The following is an 18,298-nucleotide window of genomic DNA, read 5'->3' on the forward strand; positions in this document are numbered from 1 at the left end:
CGAGAGCTAATTTCTCCAAAGACCCTCTTCGGTATGAAAACACGTCATCCTGGCCCGTGCTCGCGGTCCACCCGCTTCCCACGCACCGTCCCGGCGTCTACACTCGCCTCGCGTTCACCACAGCCTCACAGAACCGCCCGCACGACGACTGCACGGGCTCGCGCTCGCGCCAGCGCACGACGCACGCGCGCCGCCACGCCCATGTCCGCGAGTGCGCATGCGCCGCGTCCCAGGAGGCCCCGCGCGCGCGTTTCCAGGGCGACGCTCGGGCTCCCCGAGGCTGCGGGGCTGGCGCTGCTGCGGGAGCCGCGCGGAGCAGGTAACCGCCGCCGCCCGCAGCCCTTGGCCGGCGCAGCCCGGCGCTGGGCCCTGCTCGGTTCCGTCCGCGGTCGCCGGGCCCCGGCGCCGGCCCTGCCCGGCGTGGGCCTCGCCAGCTGGCCGCGCCGGGGCCGGTAACGAGGGCCCCAGAGCGGATTCTCCCAGCCCCAGGAGAGGGTCGTGTGAAGTTTACGTTTCCCAGATGCGTGTTGTCAGCACACGTGTGGAGAACGGCAACTTTTAGGTGAAGTCGGCAAGGCTGTGTTAGGCTCAGAGTCGAACGGTGCCGCCGGTGTCCCCGAACCACGGGACAGAGGAACCCAGAACCTTCTCCCGGCTGGGAAGGGGGCGGGGGTAGTGCGGGAAGGCGAGCCCTGTGCCCCCCACTTTCTCCTTTTTAGAGAAGCACCAGAGGGGGCAGTTGAAATGGAGACAAAGGTCAGCCCTGCGCTGCCCGCTGTGACAGTAGGCACCTGAGAGCCGCAGGTGCGCTCAGCACGCCACAGCCCCGCGCCCCCGCGCCCCCGCGCCCGGCCCCTACTCTTCCTCCTCTCTCAGGTAAAAGGCCAGGCCCCAAGTGACCGAGTGGGGCGGCCGGCGTGTGCCGAGCCCCGGGAGGAGGGCGCTCCCCGCCGGCCTCCCTGCCCCTCTGCGTGGAGCAGGCTGCGGGAAGCACGTGCCCTCCAGCTCCAGCTGGCCACGGGCATTCAGTCGTGGCTTCCTCCTCCTCTCCAGAGCCACTCCCTCCCCGTGCTTGGGGTCCCATTCCTTCCAGCTCCGCAGAGACCCGTCCTCGCTCCTGGGCGATCACCTGTTCCGGCCCAGCTGGCGCCTTCCCACAGCCTTTAAGCACGTTCGGGTCTCCCATTGCAAAAAGGAAGGGGAGACAAGGACGTCGCCCTTGGTCCCCCCACCTTCGTTTGCAGTCTGATCCCGCATCCCTTCGACAGGCGGGCTTGTCAGGAATCACATACTCCGGGTCTCACCCTGCGCCCCACTGCAGCCTGGCTTCCACCCTCCTCTCTGAAACAAAGCGCCGGTGATCGGACATCCGCAGGCCGCGCCTCGCTTGGGCTCCCGCAGCACTGGACGCTGCTGTCCCCATCTCTCTCTTGCACACTTTTGGCTCCTGCCAGCGGCCCCCGCCTGCTTTCCCAGTGCCCTCCCGAGTCACCTCCTCTTCAGGCCTCCCTGATGGGGGCACTTCTCAGGGCTGGGTGTTCTCGCTCGGCTGTCCCCTGGGCCCCTGTATTCTGACACGAGGCACAAAGCCGCGCCCACAGCTCTGAGTGCCGGCGGTCTGCTCCTGACTCCCAGTTCTCCCACCTGGTCTCCTCCCCTGACCCAAACCCCCGCGTCCAGCTAGCTGAGCGAGCGGCATCACTCCTGACGTCACTCAGATACCTTGCATAAGGCAAGCCACGCCCAACACCCAGCCCCAGCTGGGACATCTCTCATCTAAGGCTAGGATTTCTCCTTGACCGTCTCCCTCAGCCCAGCACCCAGGGATCACCAAGCCCTGCGATGTTGTCTCCTGGGTCTCTAGCACATCTCCATGGCCCCTGGTCCCTGCCCCAAGCCGCTGCCTGCGCTCAGCCTCCGGCACTACTTCACTGGCTTCCCTGCGCCACCCTTGGCTCTTCTCGGCCCTGTTTTCTCCCCTGCAGCCAGAACAGCCCCGTCAGAAGGCGGAGCGAACTCTGCCAGGCTTCCCCAGCCCTGTCTCTCGCTTCCTGCCAGCTTCCCATCGCCCTTGGGATAATGATCGAAATCAGTATGCTCCATGGTCCACCCACATGCCTCTCCACACCTATCCGGGACCTGGCCTTTGTCCTGGGCCTCGGCCGCATGGGCCTCCGCTGGCCACCAGGCCACGCACTCTTCTCTCTGCAGTGTTTTCCCTCCTCATCTGTCTTTCTAGTTAGTCCCACTGACCCTTCCCTTCTCAACTCGGACAGCGCTCAGAGGGATGGCTTGCTGGATGCTGTGAGAATCCTGAAATCTGAATTCCAAAATGCTCCAAATTCCAAGTCTGTTGGGTATTTGTAAAACTGATGAATTCATGGTTAGACTTGCGTGCCATCCCCCAAAGTATGTATCACTGTGTGTAGGCACATATTCTAAAAATAGATATCCTGCTAGGATATATCCTCGCACAGTTGCTTATCTTTCCTTTAAAACACTTCAACCAGGGACTATTGTAATTACTTTATTACCAGTATATAAGTGCCACAAAAGCAAACATTTCTGTTTGTGTTCATCATTGGAGTCCCACACTTCTCACGTTCCTGGCATTATAGTAAGCACTCAGATATGTGTTGAAAGAATGAATGAAATTAATAATCTCATGTATAAGAGATATTTAATGTCTTTTTATTAAGAAAGGGTAAAAATTCTAGTAATAATAAAAAAAGATCAGATAAACACTGGAAATTAAAAAGAAATGTGTCAGCAGGGGAGCTAAGTGTTGGCAGTCCCGAAGTGACCTGGGGCCTTCCCGGGACTGGCGTCGAGTTCTGCTTGGCCTTTGCCACCACTGGGTGGAGGCAGAGAGACACAGCTGCTTACCCTGAAGGAGCTTCTGTCTGGGGTCAGTCTGAAATAAATTCAAGCTTTTCATCAAAAATAAATACCCATATAAAAATTAAGTAGTCAAAACCTACATAGCTAATCTATGGCCATCCTAATTTTGGACATAACATATTTTCTTATTCTCAAATCTTGAAGTTTCTGGCATACAGAGGAATGTTTCAGTTACGAATTTTGATGGCTCAACCAGGGCTTAGAAATCATTGACAAATCAACTGATTTCTTACTTTAATCAATTAAGGCCAAACAGCTTATTGGATTGGCAGAGCTGGGAATATAACTCTCGTATCTTATCTCACAGTCCTTTTTCCTTCCATGGCGTACTGCTACTCTTTTTTTTTTTTTTTTTTTTTTTTTTTTAAGATTATTTATTTGAAAGAGTTACAGAGAGGCAGAGGAAGAGAGAGAGGTTTTCCATCCGCTGGTTCACTCCTCCGAATAGCTGCAATGGCTGGAACTTGGCCAATCCGAAGCCAGGAGCCAGGAGCTTCTTCCGAGTCTCCCACACAAGTACAGGGGCCCAAGGACTCAGACCATCTTCCACTGCTTTGCCAGGCCATAACAGAGAGCTGGCTTGGAAGTGGAGCAGCCGGGACTCAAACCCGTGCCCATGTGGGATGCTGGCACTACAGGCAATGGCTTTACCTGCTGTGCCACAGTGCTGACCCCCTGCTACTCTTAATATTTTTCCTTCATCAATATTTAGAGTATCCAAACTTCTGAAGCAAAAAATTGGGACACACAGTCTTAAAGGTAGATAAGATGTTTGAAATGGTATTCTTGACAGCTCTAGGAGTTGCTCATCTTACCTATAGAATACCTTGTCACTAAGCAAGGGCAGATCATTTCCATTCATTTAACATTCTGTTTAACCTTGGGTCAAAGAGTTTGTGTTAATGAGCTCAGGCCTCTCATTCTATAGGAAGACACTGAACTTAGGGCTGGCTGATGTTTCCTCCTGACGGACTTAGGCTGAGCTGCCGGCAAGATCACAACAATGACACTGCCTTTCTCAGTGCCTAGGGCCACACATGAGGGCCACCTGTCCCACCCCCAGCTAATGTGAACTTTGATCGCCTGTTCAAGTCGCCTGTTTTCCTTGTGTATTTGGTTTGGATTTTGGGAAGTGATGGTCTGATAGCACTGCAAATCAATCTCCTTATCAACTCACGTTCACTGACCTTTAGCGTCCAGTGGCAACTCCCACCTGGTTGAACCACCTCGATGTAGTTTTCAAACAGGAATTATCTATTTCTACCATTCCTGTACATTTATTTTCAGTAGTTGTTTCCATCATAAGAAAGTGCTTTCTCTTCCTTTGGCTTTTATTGATTCATTTATATCAGTATGGGCTCATGGATTTCTGTTTTATTCAGTGGGTTGTAATTCTAAATCCTCATTTATTTGAGAGCTCAAGATATCTTAGGTTTGACCAGTGAGTGCTTCCTCAAGCTGACTCCTGGACAGCACCAGCCTTATCTTGTGCTTTGCTCCCTCTATCTGATCCACCTCTCATTTCTTTGTTGTGTCTGATGGCATTGACTGGTACCTCCATGTTAACAGCTGTGATAATAGGCATCCTTTTCTTAGTCCTTAGAGCAGCGTAAATTAACGTTTCACCATTAAGCATAAGGCAAGTGTTTAGTGTCAGATGTGTTTTTATAAATCATGCTGGGAAGGTATTCATTAAGAGCATTAAGAGCACTTGGAGTTGGGTTGACAAGAGTGAGAAGTGGGATGGAGACAAAGTAGTGGATTTGGAGACAGGAAAGAACCAAGCACTGGAGTACCCTGAAAATCGATCAATATTTATTGAACGCTCCTAGGCACTGGAGATGCAGCAGTCAATAGTCAGAAGTGCATGCCATCAGGAAGCATACAGTTTATTGATTAAGTCAGGCAATAAATTAAATGTGTGTTGTTAGATGATGAAATGTGCTGAAGAGAAAAAGTAGCGAAGGGAATAGTTGCGTCATCAGCCTTTTGTCACAATGAGGTAGTTGAGACATCTAATTTTGTGAAGGAAGATGTTTCTTTAACTCATAGTTTTCGAGGTTCAAGTGCAAGATCAGTAGCTCCACTGGCTTGGCTGTGGTGAGGGCAGCAGATGGCAACTGCAGAGCACGTGGTGGGGAGGCATCACGTGGTGAGCCGAAACTCAGGGTTTCCTAACAAGCCTCTTGTGGAAACTCCAGAGATTACGTAAGAACTACCTTCCAAGGGAAGGCCCCCAGTAACCTAGAGCCCCCCTTGTAAAGGTTCTACCACCTCCCAGCAATGGCGCCCTAGGAAATGTGCCTTTAACATGGGCCTTGAGGGCACTCACGTTCAGACCATAGTAGGAATGTAGAGAAAGTTTAAGAAAAAGAGGGGAATTTTGCATGTCATGTTCTTGATCTAGCCACAGAATAATTTGGATTGGGAAAGACAGTTGCTACCAGTTGAGCTAGATTGTCCATATGAATTTATTACAACTTCACTAAAGAATGTACACCTTTAAGAATCAGGATTTTTCTGGTTGTAATAATAGCCAAGAATCTGATGATTCATAAGACTGATTGTTCAGCCAAAGGAATACATTTCAGCGTATAACACTAAGTCGGCTGATGTCAGTGCTTCTAAAAATAAGATCCAGTGCCCACCAGTAAGTAGCTACCAAAGTCTTCTGTTATTTTTGTTTACAAGCAAGTAACACAAAATCCAAAAACTTCTAATTATTTGTGTTCAACTTTGCACTAGAAAAAAAGAGGAGCCAGGTGAGCCACAGGGTTTTTTGTTCTACCTAAAAAATGTGAAAGGCACTGCTGTGTGTGACCCCTTCACAGTTTGCTTCAGCATAATTACAGCCAAGAACTCCCTAATCAACTGTCGTTAGGTTCACTTTGAGAGAGAAAAAGCCTTAGTGTGTGATGTGTATAGCGCTATAACAAAAATGAATGTATAAAAATTATCGTTGTTTCAAAACATTCTTAAGTGAATATGTTTCTTTGTGAGACTGTAACATTTTCCTTTTGTGATATCGTTTTAGGTTTTTTGAAATATTTTCTTTACCAAGCCATGTCCAAAATTACTACTCTGAAAACCTCATAAATACTTCAGTGTGAAGAACCCTCCGCTTAGAACAAACATTTTGTCTTCAGACATCTTAGGGGAGTTTGGTAAAGAAAGCAGGTACGCAGTTACTCATGTTCAAACAGTTTAGCCTATGTTTATCTTTTGTCTGCCTGTGGCAAAAGCAAGATTGAAGACAACTGAACGTGGTATTCAAAATGATTCATACGCCTGCCTGGTCTTAGACATTCTTACTCCTGATTCTGTAGTTAGATGAACACAATTTAAAGGTTTCTTGTTCTTACAAGCGACCGTCCCTCTCACCATGGTGCGTTCCAACACAGCACAACATGAACCTGGTATGATCTTTCCCCTTCGAACAGTGTTTGTTATTGTGGGCCGCATATCTGAGTCATAACAGCAAAGAAACAGCCATAAAATCTTTGGTGATAGGGACACAAAATTATGCTTCAAGTGAGGTAAAATAGGCTTTATATTGTAAACACTGGTTGTTCAAAATGTATACACTGCCAAAAGGAGCCTGATCTAGACACTGCCAGAACCAGCGTGCTCACAGCAGACCTTAATTACATACCCAGGACCTTGATTAAGAACCTTCGAGAGGCAGAAGTGGCCCATCTTCATAACTCCAGTGCCTGGGAGACAGATTGGACGTTAATTAATTAATTAAGCACATTAGGCGGTTGGCCTAAGAACTGGATTTTTTAGTAACGCACCACATAGTCAGAAATCCATATACGTGGGACCTGAATTCTTTTTTATTGATAGTAGTGAAGTATGGCCTGTTAACACAGGAGTACTCTAAAAGTTTCATCAACTTGATAGTGCAATTATAGACCTGACACTAGTCGCCAATCAATGTTTAACAGGTAATTGACAAAACTGGTATTTAACAAGATAAATACTGCAGAGAGCCACTTGATTTGTGCACCCAGGACCCCTCTCATGGCTGGCTGCGGTGATAACCAAGAATCATACTTGGTTTTACTTTGGTTTACATTGCTGATAATGCCTCTCAAACTCAGGTTCATGAAAAAGAACGGAGGGGCGGGCATTTGGCACAGCAGTTGGGACACCACTTGGGACCCACACCCTGTGTTGCAGTACCTGGCTCCTCTGCTTCCCATCAGATTCCTAGTAATCCTCACCCAGTTAATGACTCAAGTACTTGGAACCCTGCCATCCACGTGTGGGATCAGGATCCTGGGATCCTGACTTTGGCCTGGCCTAGCCCTGGGTGTTCAGGCACTTGGGAGTAGACCAACAGATGGAAGATCTCTCTCAGAAGTGAGAATCTTCGAGTTACCCAGTCTTTGAAGTGACACTTGAATCGCACTGAAGTGCAGGGGATTAGACAAACACAGAACTAGGAAGTGGGGAGCCCTCAGAGCCTCTTAGAAGCCTCCTCTTAGAGGACTGTATTTGCCTCAAAAATGAAGCCAGTGTCACTTACATTGTAATTGTCTTCATCGCCACTGGGGCTCTCAGTGCTCCAGGGAGAGAGGAGTGATGGGAGGAATCGCTTGGTTCCCCCAGCTGGGTGACTGTCCCCACCATCCACCAATCAGGAGGACACTACGTCTGCCTCCTGTTAGAGAATCCAATAGGAAGCCACTGGAGTGAAGAGACTAATGCTCTTGGTCTGTATCTGTGGAAACTGAAACCTAAGTCAGATGCATTTCTTACAAGTTTAGCCAATGAATAACCAACAACTAATCTCTAGTTACATACCTAGGAATTTTTGCCAGAATTGTTTAACTACAGCAACTACAAAACTAACCAACCAGTTACTTCTTGGCTTCCTCAGTACCCTTACAAAATCCCTTTCTTCAAGCCCCTCTGACAGAACCCCAAACCTCAAAGCATAGTTGGGTATTAGGTGTTACCTGATCCATGAACTGATGTTTGTGCAAACTAATTTTTAATATGCCTTACTTTAATTGTTAAAAATCTCTTGATAACCAGCTAGGGGATGAATTTTAGTCTTCAAGGCAGTGCCTGACCACTCTTTCCTAAACTCAGATCTAAGTGGTTCTTAGGGGAAGATTCAGAAATAGAACTGATTGGGGACGGTTAAGCATTATTTGTCTACTCTAGTGTGTGGTCCCTGCTCATACTGTTCAAGGGGATGTCTGCTCCTCAGCCTGGGCAGAGAAAGGGTGTTCCAGGTAGATGTTCCCTTGGACCTTTTTTTTTTTTTTTTTTTTTTTAAGATTTATTTTTATTTATTTGAAAGACAGAGTTACAGAGAGGTAGAGACAGAGAGAGAGGGGTCTTCCATCTGCTGGTTCACTTCCCAGATGGCCACAAGGGACAGAGCTGCGTCAATCTGAAGCCAGAAGCCAGGAGCTTCCTCCGGGTTTCCCACATGGGTGCAGGGGCCCAAGGACTTGGGCCATCTTCTACTGCTTTCCCAGGCCATAGCAGAGAGCTGGATCAGAAGAGGAGCAGCCAGGACTAGAACCAGCACCCACATGGGATGCTGGCGCTTCAGGCCAGGGTGTTAACCCACTGTGCCACAGCTCCGGCCCCTCCCTAGGACTTTAGTAGATGCCCCAAATGACTTCTCTCGTTCTCTCTCACTGTCTCTCTGTCCCTCCCTCCTCCTTTCTAACTCTTCCTCTCCATTCCCTTTTCCTTTCCCTCTCGCTCTCCCCTCTTTCTTGTCCCCTCTCTTCTCACTGGCCCCAGGACTCACCTTACTTCCCTAGGTAGGTGATGAATAGAGGGGAATGTCCTCAAATGGTAAAGGGCATCTATAGCAAAGTTATAGCTGACATCATATTTAGTAGCAACAGACTGAATGCTTTCTTCTCAAGATCCAAAACGAGGCGGGGATGTTCACGCCCACAACCACTTCTGTCATTGTGCTGGAGATTCTGGCCAGAACAATCAGACAAGAAAAGGAAAGAGGATCTGTGTTAGGTAGAAAAGAAATGGTAAACTCTATCCACAGGAGACATGATAATCCCATCGACTACAAAACTATCCACAGGAGACATGATAATCTCATCGACTACAAAAAAATCTAGAACTAACGCGTTTAGCAGAGTTGCAGGGAAGGTCAACATTGCAAATATCGATTGTATTTCTATCTTGGCAGCAAACAATTAGAAATAGTAATTAAAAGACATTACCATTAAAAAATATGACATGAGGCAGACATTTTAGCCTAGCAATTAAAATGCCTGTGTCCCATCTGAATACCTAGGTTTGATTGTTGGGGTCTTAGCGGTTCTTGACTGCTAATATGGACCCTGGGAGGCAGTGGGAATGGCTCAAGTAATTGAGTTTTGTCACCCACGTGGAAGATGTGGGTTAGTTCCTGGCTCCTGGCTTTAGCCGCCAGCTGTTGGGGGCATTTGTAGAATGAACCAGCAGATGGAAACACACCTCTCCGTGTACATGTATGTGTGCTTGTCTGTGTCTCTTAAATTTAAAAAAAAAAAAAAAAAAACTTTTAATAACATTCTTAAGAAAAAAATCTTAGAAAAGTTGTAGAACACTTATCTACTGAAAACCAAAAAACAGATTAGAGAGCACAGAAAGAAATCCACATATGGATATCTGAGTTTTTACAGAGGTATACAGGCAATTCAGTGGAAAAAAGTAGTCTTTTCAACTAATAATGATGGAAGAATTGGATATCCATATACCAAAAAAATATACCTTAATCCATAAAAATTAACTGGAAATGTATAATAGATTTCAAGTAGAACTTTAAACTTCTAGTGGAAAACAAGGAGAAGATCTTTGTGACTTCAAGTTATGCAAAAACTTATTTTTTAAAGAAAATTTTAAACTACTTCTATTAGTTTTTCAATTTTTTTTAAAGGCAGAGAGATTAACAGACAGAGGTTTTCCATCTTCTGGTTCATTTTCCAAATACTTGTAACAGCCAGAGATGGACCAGGCCAAAGCCAGGAGCCCAGAACTCAGTCCAGATCTCTGACGTGGGGGGCAGGGACCCAAGCACTAGAGCCATCCTCTACTGCCTCCCAAGGTGCACGTTAGCAGGAAGTCAGATTGGTAGCAGAGGAGCCCAGACCTGAACAGGCACTTGTACATAGGACATGGGCACCCCAAGTTGCTTCTTAACCACTGTGCCAAACACCTATTCTGGCAATAATTTCTTACATATAACACCAATAGGATCATCCTTAAAAGAACAAATTAATGGGGCCAGCACTGTGGTGTAGTAGGCTAAGCCTCTACCTGCAGCACCGGCATCCCCTATGGGCACCAGTTCATGCCCTGGCAGCTCCACTTCTGATCCAGCTCTCTGCTATGGCCTAGGAAAGCAATGGAAGATGGCCCAAGTGGTCAGTACTCTGCACCCACGTGGGAGACCCAGAAGAAGCTCTTGGCTCCTGGTTTCAGATCAGCTCAGCTCCGTTGTGGCCATTTGGGGAGTGAACCAGCAGATGGAATACCTTTTTGTCTCTCCCTCTGTCTGTAACTCTGCTTCTCAATTAAATAAATAAAATCTTCTAAAAAAAATCAAATTGATAAATGGGCTTCACCAAAATTAAAAATGCTCGTTCTTCAAAAGAATTTTAAGAGAATGAAGATACAGGCTGCATATGGGGAGAAAATATTTGCAAAACATTTATCTGATAAAGAACTTACAGTCAGAATATATGAAGAATACTGAAAACCCAACAATAAGAAAACAAAGCAATGAGCAAGAATTGTGATACAGTAGTAAAGCCACCACTTGGATGCCCACATCCCATCTTGGAGTGCCTAGGTTCAGGTCCTCGCTGCTCCTGACTTCAGCTCCCTGCCAGTGAGCTCCCTAGGAGGCAGCAGGTGACAGCTAAAGCGCTTTGACACCATGGGGTTCCGCACTTCTGGCCCACCTTGTCTGTTGCAGGCATTTGGAGAGTGAACCAGTAAGTGGAAAATACCTCTTTCTCCTTCCTTCCCTCTCTTTCTGTCTCTGTTCTGTTGCCTATCAAATGACTAAAACTAAAAAAGAAAACATGCAGTCATACTTATTTTAAGATTTTTTTATTTGGGTCAGGCACTGTGGCATAGAGGGGTAAGCCTCCACTTGTGATGTCGGCATCCCACATAGGCGCCGGTTCAAGTCCCTGCTGCTCCACTTCCAATCCAGCTCCCTGCTGATGAGCCTGGGAAAGCAGCAGAAGGTGGCCCAGTGCTTGTGCCCCTGCACCCACTTGGGAGACGCAGAAGAGGCTCCTGGCTCCTGGCTCCTGGCTCCTGGCTCCTGGCTTCTGCCTGGCCCAGCCCCAGCTGTTGCAGCCATTTGGGGGAGAGAACCAGTAGACAGAAGATCTGTCTTTCTTACTCCTTCTTTCTCTGTATCTCTACCTTTCAAGTAAAATCAGTGCAACAGAGAGAGAGAAAAAAAAAGAAAGAAATCTTCCATCTGCTGGTTCACTCCCCAAATGGCCACAGTGCCAGAAGCCAGGTCTTCCACGTGGATAGCAGGAGCCCAAGTACTTGGACCATCATCCACTGCCTTCCCAGGTGCATACAGAGCTGGATTGGAAACAGCAGAATGAAATTGGCATTGTGATATGGGATGACATCATTAACCCGCTGCACCACAACAGCTGAACTTAATTTTTAGAAAATAGGCCAGGCCTGCGCCGTGGCTTAATAGGCTAATCCTCCGCCTTGTGGCACCGGCACAACGGGTTCTAGTCCCAGTTGGGGCGCCGGATTCTATGCCGGTTGCCCCTCTTCCAGGCCAGCTCTCTGCTGTGGCTCAGGAAGGCAGTGGAGGATGGCCCAAGTCCTTGGGCCCTGTACCCGCATGGGAGACCAGGAGAAGCACCTGGCTCCTGGCTTCGGATCAGCGAGATGCACCGGCCGCTGCAGCCATTGGAGGGTGAACCAATGGCAAAAAGGAAGACCTTTCTCTCTCTCTCTCTCACTATCCACTCTGCCTGTCAAAAAAAAAAAAAAAAAAAAATAGAAAATAGGCCAGGGGCTGGGGTTGTGGCATAGCTGGTAAGGCCACCACCTGTGGCCCCAGCAGTTTGTGTCCTGGCTGCTCCACTTCTGACCCAGCTCCCTGCTAATGTGCCTGGGAAGGCAGCAGAGGGTGGCCCAGGTGCTTGCACCTCTACACCCACATGGGAAACCTGAAGGAAACTCCCGGCTCCTGGCTTCAGACACTCTGCTCTGGCCATTGCAGCCATCTGGGGAATGAGCCAGAGGATGGAAAATTCTCTCTCTCTCTGCCTTTCAAATAAATCTTTTTTTAAAAAAGAATTCTGCTTCTCCCTCTCTCACTATGTAAAATATTACTACTACTAATAATGAAATAGGCCAAAGTCTTTAACAGAAATTTCGCCAGGGGCTGTTCTCGTGATACAGAAGGTTAAGCTGCCACCCGCAATGGTGCCGTCACCCAAAGGAGCACTGTTGCCAATCCTAGCTGCTCCATTTACAATCCAACTTCCTGCTAATGTTCCTAGGAAGGCAGCAGAAGATGGCCAAGTACTTGGGGCCCTACTATTCACGTGGGAGACCAGGATGGAGTTCCACCCTCCTGGCATTGTGGCCATTTGGGGAGTGAACCAGTGGTTTGAAGATCTCTCTGTGTGTCCCTCCCTATCACTCTGCCTTTCAAATAAATAAATATTTAAAAAAATTTTTTTCACCAAAAAAGATATAAGGATGGTCAATATGCACACAAAAAGAGACTCATCACCATTGGTCATTTGGAAAATGCAAATTAAGGTCCTGAGGAAATATCACTATAAAACCTGTTAGACTAAAAGAACCAACCATATTAACTGCTGGCAGGGAAGTAGAGCAACTTGAGCTCATGGACTGATGGTGGGAATGGGAAATGCTACAACCACAGTGTGGGGTGTCTTAAACGTTTGCCTACCATAGCATGCAGTCATCCTACCCCTAGGTCTTTGTACTCTAGAAAGAGATTATATGTCCATACTCACAACTGTGTAATTGTTTGCGACATTTTTATATGTAATAGCCAGAAGCCAGAAATGGCCAAAATGTCCATCAACACATGAGTAAACAAATTATGGCTTTTGCATACAGATATTACTAAGCAATTTTTAAATGAATGATCCGCTGATACACATCATAACATGCGTGAACCTCAAAATAATTACACTGAGTTCAAAAAGCTAAACCAAATAAAAGTACATATAGTATGATTTACATAAAACTCTGGAAAATGCAAACAAACCCTCAGTGACAAGCACTGGTCACCTGGGAAGAGAGAGTGCAGGAAGGCAGAATTCAGAGAGGCTTGGGAAGCTTTGAGGGCCACGTGTTTGCTGTCTTGCCTGTATGATGCTTTCACACGTATGTGCATATATCTAACCTTAAATACGTGTAGCTTATTAAATCGCATTTATACTTCAATAAAAGAAGTTCTGAAAAAACAGAATGGCATCCAAAAGCCTTAGGAATTAGTTTTCTTGTGAAATATATACCTTCAGTAAGCCAAATAAATTTACACATTGGCTGTACTAAAAATGACCATTTAAATGTTGGTAGATTACCTACTAAATTCACGTAAGTGTTGATATGATTGCTGCTGGACTGCTTTTTATGAAACCAGTTGGTCCTAGTTCTTGTTAGGACCTTTTGTCAAAGACCATGCTGTTTTTATTAAGAACAATTGTCTTTCTATTTGTTAAGACAAAAACACCTAAAGTTTACCTAAAACTAATTTTTAGTGACCTCCCAGTTTTAAATACATTATTTCAAAATTATGTAGTCTCTAACTATGCCAAACTAAACTTCTTCTAAATTTAGTAAACAACTAAACAACTTATAAGTTTAGTAACTTCACAAAAATTCAGTGTCTTCTCTGGAAAAAAAAAAAAAAAGAGGACCTAAATGAAAGATCTCTGCAAGTAAGATCCCAGTGGAAAGAACGGGGCCATCAAAGAAGGAAGTACCTTTCTCTGAAGGGAGGAGAGAACTTCCACTTTGACTATGACCTTGTCTAAATAAGATCGAAGTCGGCGAACTCAAAAGGCTTCCATAGCCTTGGCAACTCATGACTAGAGCCTAGGGAGATTACTGACGCCATAAACAAGAGTGTCAAATTGTTAAGTCAACAGCAGGAGTCACTGTGCACTTACATCTCATGTGGGATCTCTGTCCTTAATGTGTTGTCCAATGTGAATTAATGCTATAACTAGTACTGAAACAGTATTTTACACTTTATGTTCTGTGTGGGTGCAAACTGATGGTATCTTTACTTAATATATACTAAATCAATCTGTATATAAAGATAGTTGAAAATGAATCTTGATGTGAATGGAATGGGAATGGGAGCAGGAGATGGGAGGGGTGTGGGTGGGAGGGAAGTTATGGGGAGGAAAAAGCCATTGTAATCCATAAACTATACTTTGGAAATTTATATTTACTGAATAAAAGTTAAAAAAAAGAGAAACATTCAAAAAAAATTCAGTGTCTTAAGCTAGGTATTGCAATGATAGTTATCATTTTTAGGTATTTGTGTTTATTTAGTGATAAGGTAGATGAATGAAAGAAGCAGTTAACCTGAAATTGCTTGTAGGTTTTTCCTGTGATAGATTAGGTTATTGTAATCAATAATAGAATAACTGCCTCTTTTTTTTTTTTTTTTGACAGGTAGAGTTATAGACAGTGAGAGACAGAGACAGAGAGAAAGGTCTTCCTTTGCCGTTGGTTCACCCTCCAATGGCCGCCGCGGCCGGCGCACCAGGCTGATCCGAAGCCAGGAGCCAGGTGCTCCTCCTGGTCTCCCATGCGGGTGCAGGGCCCAAGCACTTGGGCCATCCCCCACTGCCTTCCTGGGCCATAGCAGAGAGCTGGACTGGAAGAGGAAAAACTGGGACAGAATTTGGTGCCCCAACTGGGACTAGAACCCAGAGTGCCGGTGCCGCAGGCAGAGGATTAGCCTAGTGAGCCGCAGCGCCGGCTGAATGACTGCCTCTTACCATATGTCTTAGAAATAGATAAAAGCAAACTGACAGACATCTACTAGCAAAGTGATGGCACGCACGAAAACAAACATGCTTACAGTAGGTCCGCATTTTGGTGCATCCTGAGGAAATGCTCTGTAGCATTCGGTAATATGAATTACCGAGCAGGAAAGATTGTAGACAATTTCTCTAATAAGGTGCACATTTATTGGAACATTTTAAATTGTATGTGATTTCAGAATTTTAAAGAACACAGTTACAAAGCCGGCGCCGCGGCTCAATAGGCTAATCCTCCGCCTAGCAGCACCGGCACACCGGGTTCTAGTCCCAGTTGGGGCGCCGGATTCTGTCCCGGTTGCCCCTCTTCCAGGCCAGCTCTCTGCTGTGGCCCGGGAGTGCAGTGGAGGATGGCCCAAGTCCTTGGGTCCTGCACCCACATGGGAGACCAGGAGAAGCACCTGGCTCCTGCCTTCAGATCAGCATGGTGCACCGGCTGCAGTGCGCCGGCCGCGGTGGCCATTGGAGGGTGAACCAACAGCAAAAGGAAGACCTTTCTCTCTGTCTCTCTCTCTCACTGTCCACTCTGCCTGTCAAAAAAAAAAAAATTTTAAAAAATTTAAAAAAAAAAAACACAGTTACTAACTGCAGCTTTAAAAATCTGCAACTGACAGGTTGTGGTGCAGCAGGTTAGGCTCCTTTATCAGAGTGTCTGGGACCCCTCCTGCCTCTGCTTCCAATCCACCTTCCTGCTAATGCACACCCTGTAATGGCTCAAGTGCTTGGGTTCCTGCCACCAGTGTGGGAGACCTGGATGGAGTGCCTGGCTCCTGGCTTCTGCCTGAGCCAGCCATGGCTATTAAGAGAATTTGGGGAGGCCGGCGCCGTGGCTCAACAGGCTAATCCTCCGCCTTGCGGCACCGGCACAGCAGGTTCTAGTCCCGGTCGGGGTGCTGGATTCTGTCCCAGTTGCCCCTCTTCCAGGCCAGCTCTCTGCTGTGGCCCGGGAGTGCAGTGGAGGATGGTCCAAGTGCTTGGGCCCTGCACCCCATGGGAGACCAGGAGAAGCACCTGGCTCCTGCCTTCGGATCAGCACGGTGCGCCAGCCACGGCAGCCATTGGAGGGTGAACCAATGGCAAAAAGGAAGACCTTTCTCTGTGTCTCTCTCTCTCTCACTGTCCACGCTGCCTGTCAAAAAAAAAAAGCATTTGGGGAATTAACCAGCAGATGGAAGACTGCTTGCTCACTCGCTCTTTTCTCCCACCCACCTCTTTCTATGCGGCTCTGCCTTTCAATAAATAAAATTTTTTAAGTATGCAATTTACAGAGACCCACAGGAGATGGTACTTAAGGGGACAATTCCTCCATCATAGAGGCTTATGACTCTTGCAAATCCACAGAGCAGGGAGCAATAATACCTTCAAATCCACCACCTTTCTTACAGCTTAAGCCACGAGGCCTTCCATTAGGGTGCATTTTCATCTGATTTAAGAGTGAGGTGTTTTATAGAGTCTTGTTTATTAAGTCTTATGTGTCTCTAATGGCTTTCTGCTTGAATTGTTTGCTTTTTTCCCCATTTCATAAATTTTTATTAAACTCTGAGACAAGCATGGCTAGCTTTCTAACAAACAGGAGCAACTAAAGCTCATTTTAGAAATGAAAAAAAGCTCATGTTAGCCTTTTATGAGCATGTGACTCAGAGGGAATCCTTTAGAAAAAAGCGGAATCGTAGGTGGGAGGCAGTCACTCTCTGAGCACTCGGCATTCTCACCTGGGAAGCGGAGAGAACCACTCTGCCACAGCTTCCTGGTCCTCATGTCCCTCTGGTTTCTGTGGTGTCATGTTCAGAGGGTAGGCAGTGACCTGGAGGATTAAGGGATAAGTAGAGCCTAGGATAGAAATAAAACAATGAAAAGCCAAATAGCAAGGGATTCTCTTAGGCTTAATTCAGGTTTTAACAACATTTGAATGTTACCATCATTAGTGGGTTGGACCAAGTTATCTTTATTTTGGGTCAAGCACTGTGGTGTAGTGAAAAGAACGTTAAAGGCAAACTGGCCAAGAAACTCATTTCTCCCACTCACTGGCTTTGTAACCTTGGACAACTTACTTAACCTTTCTGAGCCTTAGGTCACTCCTCTGTAGAACAGTTGATAACACCTGTCTCACAGGAAGGTTGTCCTGCCTAAGCAAGCTAATGAGTGGAGCTGCTTCTGTGCTTGGCGAGCAGGTGATGATTGTGAGGGTCGTGTCATTCATGGCAGCAGAGTGCTAGGCCTGAAGTTACACAGGGACAAGACATTGTCTCTGCATCTGGAGTTTTCCGTCTGTCAGCATTATTCAGACAGTTGTCCCTGACAAAGCAGTTGATGGGGAAACCATGAATCTTGGTTGCATCTCTCACATGAAGACACCAGCCATGCCCATGACAGTCCTTATGTTTGTCCCAGAAATGCTTTTCTTTCTTTCTTTCTTTCTTTCTTTCTTTCTTTCTTTCTTTCTTTCTTTCTTTCTTTCTTTCTTTCTTTATATTTGACAGGCAGAGTGGACAGTGAGAGAGAGAAAGAGAGAAAGGTCTTCCTTTTTTTTTTTTTTTTCCCCGTTGGTTCACCCTCCAATGGCCACCACGGCTGGCGCGCTGCAGCCGGCACACTGTGCTGATCCGAAGGCAGGAGCCAGGTGCTTCTCCTGGTCTCCCATGTGGGTGCAGGGCCCAAGCACTTGGGCCATCCTCCACTGCCTTCCCGGGCCACAGCAGAGAGCTGGCCTGGAAGAGGGGCCACCGGGACAGAATCCGGTGCCCCGACCGGGACTAGAACCCAGTGTGCTGGCGCTATAGGCAGAGGATTAGCCCCCAGAAATACTTTTCCAAGAGGGCATATTAGTATTGGTTGAGGCCCCACCAAGTGACAGGTATTTTCATAAACACTACCTCATTTCCACTTTTAATTACCCTACAGAATCAATGCTGCTAGTCACATTTTACAGATGTTCAGTGACACGCAGATCTAGATTCAAACCCAAGCCTGCCAACATTCAAATTGCCTGTCACCTTCTACTCTTTTGCATTCTTCCACTATTATAGCTGTTGGCTAATTTGTGAATGTAATGTGAAAAGAAAAAGCTCTCAAATTGAGCCTCTATCTAAAAATGGTGGTGTAGGCCTTCTCCAAGGAGTGTTCTAAGGTGGGAAACAGGAAATGAAGAGGAAATTTTTATAGGGCTTGAGGAGGAGAGATCACTGAAATCTAGCTTGTGTCAGCAGCAGCTGGCCAAAACCAAATTCCTGCACATTATCGACTGTTGTTTGGGCAGTTTGTATTTATAATAATGGATGAAGGAGGAGTCGGGTGCTGAAGTCATGAGCAAGAGTGGTGGGCACAAGGACCAG

General features: G+C 46.7%; 1 long non-coding RNA gene across 1 annotated transcript; it reads left to right on the forward strand.

The window, feature by feature from the left end:
* The first annotated feature begins 256 nt into the window (after positions 1-256).
* LOC133747068 (uncharacterized) lies at positions 257-10,375 on the forward strand. Its single transcript, XR_009864265.1, has 3 exons — positions 257-319; positions 5,936-6,078; positions 10,276-10,375. It is a non-coding gene; the product is annotated as an uncharacterized LOC133747068 (long non-coding RNA).
* The last annotated feature ends 7,923 nt before the right edge of the window (positions 10,376-18,298 follow it).

Source organism: Lepus europaeus, chromosome 2, assembly GCF_033115175.1.
Source record: "Lepus europaeus isolate LE1 chromosome 2, mLepTim1.pri, whole genome shotgun sequence".
Taxonomy (NCBI): domain Eukaryota; kingdom Metazoa; phylum Chordata; class Mammalia; order Lagomorpha; family Leporidae; genus Lepus; species Lepus europaeus.